This window comes from Procambarus clarkii, chromosome 19, assembly GCF_040958095.1.
Source record: "Procambarus clarkii isolate CNS0578487 chromosome 19, FALCON_Pclarkii_2.0, whole genome shotgun sequence".
Lineage (NCBI taxonomy): Eukaryota > Metazoa > Arthropoda > Malacostraca > Decapoda > Cambaridae > Procambarus > Procambarus clarkii.
Genome location: NC_091168.1, coordinates 3984989 through 3991582, shown reverse-complemented (window position 1 = coordinate 3991582; position 6594 = coordinate 3984989).

Here is a 6594-nt window from a genome sequence, read left to right as displayed (position 1 = left end):
CTCACAGCGTGTGGGTTACTCTCACAGCGTGTGGGTTACTCTCACAGCGTGTGGGTTACTGTCACAGCGTGCGGGGTTACTCTCACAGTGTGCGGGTTACTCTCACAGCGTGCGGGGTTACTCTCACTGCGTGTGGGGTTACTCTCACAGCGTGTGGGGTTACTCTCACAGCGTGTGGGGTTACTCTCACAGCGTGTGGGGTTACTCTCACAGCGTGTGGGGTTACTCTCACAGCGTGTGGGGTTACTCTCACAGCGTGCGGGGTTACTCTCACAGCGTGCGGGGTTACTCTCACAGCGAGCGGGGTTACTCTCACAGCGAGCGGGGTTACTCTCACCGCGTGTGGGGTTACTCTCACCGCGTGTGGGGTTACTCTCACCGCGTGTGGGGTTACTCTCACAGCGTGTGGGGTTACTCTCACAGTGTGTGGGGTTACTCTCACAGCGTGTGGGGTTACTCTCACAGCGTGTGGGGTTACTCTCACCGCCTTTGGGGTTACTCTCACAGCGTGCGGGTTACTCTCACCGCGTGCGGGGTTACTCTCACCGCGTGCGGGGTTACTCTCACCGCGTGTGGGGTTACTCTCACAGCGTGTGGGGTTACTCTCACAGCGTGTGGGGTTACTCTCAACGCGTGCGGGTTACTCTCACCGCGTGCGGGTTACTCTCACCGCGTGCGGGTTACTCTCACCGCGTGCGGGTTACTCTCACCGCGTGCGGGTTACTCTCACCGCGTGCGGGTTACTCTCACCGCGTGCGGGATTACTCTCACCGCGTGCGGGTTACTCTCACCGCGTGTGGGGTTACTCTCACAGCGTGTGGGGTTACTCTCACAGCGTGTGGGGTTACTCTCACAGCGTGTGGGGTTACTCTCACAGCGAGCGGGGTTACTCTCACAGCGTGCGGGGTTACTCTCACAGCGTGCGGGGTTACTCTCACAGCGTGCGGGGTTACTCTCACCGCGTGTGGGGTTACTCTCACAGCGTGTGGGGTTACTCTCACAGCGTGTGGGGTTACTCTCACAGCGTGTGGGGTTACTCTCACCGCCTTTGGGGTTACTCTCACAGCGTGCGGGTTAGTCTCACAGCGTGCGGGTTACTCTCACAGCGTGCGGGTTACTCTCACCGCGTGCGGGGTTACTCTCACCGCGTGCGGGGTTACTCTCATCGCGTGTTGGGTTACTCTCACAGCATGTGGGGTTACTCTCACCGCGTGTGGGGTTACTCTCACAGGGTGTGGGGTTACTCTCACCGCGTGTGGGGTTACTCTCACAGCGTGTGGGGTTACTTTCACCGCGTGTGGGGTTACTCTCACAGCGTGCGGGTTATTCTCACCGCGTGCGGGTTACTCTCACCGCGTGCGGGTTACTCTCACCGCGTGCATGTTACTCTCACCGCGTGTGGGTTACTCTCACGGCGTGCGGTGTTACTCTCACAGCGTGTGGGGTTACTCTCACAGCGTGTGGGGTTACTCTCACAGCGTGCGGGGTTACTCTCACAGCGTGTGGGTTACTCTCACAGCGTGTGGGTTACTCTCACAGCGTGTGGGTTACTGTCACAGCGTGCGGGGTTACTCTCACCGCGTGCGGGGTTACTCTCACCGCGTGTGGGGTTACTCTCACAGCGTGTGGGGTTACTCTCACAGCGTGTGGGGTTACTCTCAACGCGTGCGGGTTACTCTCACCGCGTGCGGGTTACTCTCACCGCGTGCGGGTTACTCTCACCGCGTGCGGGTTACTCTCACCGCGTGCGGGTTACTCTCACCGCGTGCGGGTTACTCTCACCGCGTGCGGGTTACTCTCACCGCGTGCGGGGTTACTCTCACAGCGTGTGGGGTTACTCTCACAGCGTGTGGGGTTACTCTCACAGCGTGCGGGGTTACTCTCACAGCGTGTGGGTTACTCTCACAGCGTGTGGGTTACTCTCACAGCCCTCAGGTTACTCTCACAGAGCGCAGGTGACTCTCATTGCCCGCAGGTTACTCTCACAGCCCGCAGGTTACTCTCACAGCCCGCAGGTTACTCTCACATCCCGCAGGTTACTCTCACAGCCGGCAGGTTACTCTCACAGCACGCAGGTTACTCTCACAGCCGGCAGGTTACTCTCACAGCCCGCAGGTTACTCTCATTGCCCCCAGGTGACTCTCAAAGCCCGCAGGTTACTCTCACAGCCCACAGGATACTCTCAAAGCACGCAGGTTACTCTCAAAGTCCGCAGGTTACTCTCACAGCCCGCAGGTTACTCTCACAGCCCGCAGGTTACTCTCACAGCCCGCAGATTACTGTCACAGCCCGCAGGTTACTCTCACATCCCGCAGGTTACTCTCACAGCCCGCAGGTGACTCTCAAAGCCCTCAGGTTACTCTCACAGTCCGCACGTGACTCTCACAGTCCGCAGGTTACTCTCACAGCCCGCAGGTTACTCTCACAGCCCGCAGGTTACTCTCACAGCCCGCAGGTTACTCTCACATCCCGCAGGTTACTCTCACAGCCCGCAGGTGACTCTCAAAGCCCTCAGGTTACTCTCACAGTCCGCACGTGACTCTCACAGTCCGCAGGTTACTCTCACAGCCCGCAGGTTACTCTCACAGCCCGCAGGTTACTCTCACAGCCCGCAGGTTACTCTCACAGCCCGCAGGTTACTCTCACAGCCCGCAGGTTACTCTCACAGCCCGCAGGTTACTCTCACAGCCCGCAGGTTACTCTCACAGCCCGCAGGTTACTCTCACAGCCCGCAGATTACTCTCACAGCCCGCAGGTTACTCTCACATCCCGCAGGTTACTCTCACATCCCGCAGGTTACTCTCACAGCCCGCAGGTGACTCTCAAAGCCCGCAGGTGACTCTCAAAGCCCTCAGGTTACTCTCACAGTCCGCAGGTTACTCTCGCAGCCCGCAGATTACTGTCACAGCCCTCAGGTTACTCTCACAGCCCGCGGGTTACTCTCACAGCCCACAGGTTACTCTCACAGCGTGTGGGGTTACTCTCACAGCGTGTGGGGTTACTCTCACCGCGTGTGGGGTTACTCTCACAGCGTGCGGGTTATTCTCACCGCGTGCGGGTTACTCTCACCGCGTGCGGGTTACTCTCACCGCGTGCGGGTTACTCTCACCGCGTGCGGGTTACTCTCACCGCGTGCGGGTTACTCTCACCGCGTGCGGGTTACTCTCACCGCGTGCGGGGTTACTCTCACAGCGTGTGGGGTTACTCTCACAGCGTGTGGGGTTACTCTCACAGCGTGCGGGGTTACTCTCACAGCGTGTGGGTTACTCTCACAGCGTGTGGGTTACTCTCACAGCGTGTGGGTTACTGTCACAGCGTGCGGGGTTACTCTCACAGTGTGCGGGTTACTCTCACAGCGTGCGGGGTTACTCTCACTGCGTGTGGGGTTACTCTCACAGCGTGTGGGGTTACTCTCACAGCGTGTGGGGTTACTCTCACAGCGTGTGGGGTTACTCTCACAGCGTGTGGGGTTACTCTCACAGCGTGTGGGGTTACTCTCACAGCGTGCGGGGTTACTCTCACAGCGTGCGGGGTTACTCTCACAGCGAGCGGGGTTACTCTCACAGCGAGCGGGGTTACTCTCACCGCGTGTGGGGTTACTCTCACCGCGTGTGGGGTTACTCTCACCGCGTGTGGGGTTACTCTCACAGCGTGTGGGGTTACTCTCACAGTGTGTGGGGTTACTCTCACAGCGTGTGGGGTTACTCTCACAGCGTGTGGGGTTACTCTCACCGCCTTTGGGGTTACTCTCACAGCGTGCGGGTTACTCTCACCGCGTGCGGGGTTACTCTCACCGCGTGCGGGGTTACTCTCACCGCGTGTGGGGTTACTCTCACAGCGTGTGGGGTTACTCTCACAGCGTGTGGGGTTACTCTCAACGCGTGCGGGTTACTCTCACCGCGTGCGGGTTACTCTCACCGCGTGCGGGTTACTCTCACCGCGTGCGGGTTACTCTCACCGCGTGCGGGTTACTCTCACCGCGTGCGGGTTACTCTCACCGCGTGCGGGATTACTCTCACCGCGTGCGGGTTACTCTCACCGCGTGTGGGGTTACTCTCACAGCGTGTGGGGTTACTCTCACAGCGTGTGGGGTTACTCTCACAGCGTGTGGGGTTACTCTCACAGCGTGCGGGGTTACTCTCACAGCGTGCGGGGTTACTCTCACAGCGAGCGGGGTTACTCTCACAGCGTGCGGGGTTACTCTCACAGCGTGCGGGGTTACTCTCACAGCGTGCGGGGTTACTCTCACCGCGTGTGGGGTTACTCTCACAGCGTGTGGGGTTACTCTCACAGCGTGTGGGGTTACTCTCACAGCGTGTGGGGTTACTCTCACCGCCTTTGGGGTTACTCTCACAGCGTGCGGGTTAGTCTCACAGCGTGCGGGTTACTCTCACAGCGTGCGGGTTACTCTCACCGCGTGCGGGGTTACTCTCACCGCGTGCGGGGTTACTCTCATCGCGTGTTGGGTTACTCTCACAGCATGTGGGGTTACTCTCACCGCGTGTGGGGTTACTCTCACAGGGTGTGGGGTTACTCTCACCGCGTGTGGGGTTACTCTCACAGCGTGTGGGGTTACTTTCACCGCGTGTGGGGTTACTCTCACAGCGTGCGGGTTATTCTCACCGCGTGCGGGTTACTCTCACCGCGTGCGGGTTACTCTCACCGCGTGCATGTTACTCTCACCGCGTGTGGGTTACTCTCACGGCGTGCGGTGTTACTCTCACAGCGTGTGGGGTTACTCTCACAGCGTGTGGGGTTACTCTCACAGCGTGCGGGGTTACTCTCACAGCGTGTGGGTTACTCTCACAGCGTGTGGGTTACTCTCACAGCGTGTGGGTTACTGTCACAGCGTGCGGGGTTACTCTCACCGCGTGCGGGGTTACTCTCACCGCGTGTGGGGTTACTCTCACAGCGTGTGGGGTTACTCTCACAGCGTGTGGGGTTACTCTCAACGCGTGCGGGTTACTCTCACCGCGTGCGGGTTACTCTCACCGCGTGCGGGTTACTCTCACCGCGTGCGGGTTACTCTCACCGCGTGCGGGTTACTCTCACCGCGTTCGGGTTACTCTCACCGCGTGCGGGATTACTCTCACCGCGTGCGGGTTACTCTCACCGCGTGTGGGGTTACTCTCACAGCGTGTGGGGTTACTCTCACAGCGTGTGGGGTTACTCTCACAGCGTGTGGGGTTACTCTCACAGCGTGCGGGGTTACTCTCACAGCGTGCGGGGTTACTCTCACAGCGAGCGGGGTTACTCTCACAGCGTGCGGGGTTACTCTCACAGCGTGCGGGGTTACTCTCACAGCGTGCGGGGTTACTCTCACCGCGTGTGGGGTTACTCTCACAGCGTGTGGGGTTACTCTCACAGCGTGTGGGGTTACTCTCACAGCGTGTGGGGTTACTCTCACCGCCTTTGGGGTTACTCTCACAGCGTGCGGGTTAGTCTCACAGCGTGCGGGTTACTCTCACAGCGTGCGGGTTACTCTCACCGCGTGCGGGGTTACTCTCACCGCGTGCGGGGTTACTCTCATCGCGTGTTGGGTTACTCTCACAGCATGTGGGGTTACTCTCACCGCGTGTGGGGTTACTCTCACAGGGTGTGGGGTTACTCTCACCGCGTGTGGGGTTACTCTCACAGCGTGTGGGGTTACTTTCACCGCGTGTGGGGTTACTCTCACAGCGTGCGGGTTATTCTCACCGCGTGCGGGTTACTCTCACCGCGTGCGGGTTACTCTCACCGCGTGCATGTTACTCTCACCGCGTGTGGGTTACTCTCACGGCGTGCGGTGTTACTCTCACAGCGTGTGGGGTTACTCTCACAGCGTGTGGGGTTACTCTCACAGCGTGCGGGGTTACTCTCACAGCGTGTGGGTTACTCTCACAGCGTGTGGGTTACTCTCACAGCGTGTGGGTTACTGTCACAGCGTGCGGGGTTACTCTCACAGTGTGCGGGTTACTCTCACAGCGTGCGGGGTTACTCTCACTGCGTGTGGGGTTACTCTCACAGCGTGTGGGGTTACTCTCACAGCGTGTGGGGTTACTCTCACAGCGTGTGGGGTTACTCTCACAGCGTGTGGGGTTACTCTCACAGCGTGCGGGGTTACTCTCACAGCGTGCGGGGTTACTCTCACAGCGAGCGGGGTTACTCTCACAGCGTGCGGGGTTACTCTCACAGCGTGTGGGGTTACTCTCACCGCGTGTGGGGTTACTCTCACCGCGTGTGGGGTTACTCTCACAGCGTGTGGGGTTACTCTCACAGCGTGTGGGGTTACTCTCACAGCGTGTGGGGTTACTCTCACCGCCTTTGGGGTTACTCTCACAGCGTGCGGGTTACTCTCACCGCGTGCGGGGTTACTCTCACCGCGTGCGGGGTTACTCTCACCGCGTGTGGGGTTACTCTCACAGCGTGTGGGGTTACTCTCACAGTGTGTGGGGTTACTCTCACCGCGTGCGGGGTTACTCTCACAGCGTGCGGGTTAGTCTCACAGCGTGCGGGTTATTTTCACCGCGTGCGGGTTACTCTCACCGCGTGCGGGTTACTCTCACCGCGTGCGGGTTACTCTCACCGCATGCGGGTTACTCTCACCGCGTGCGG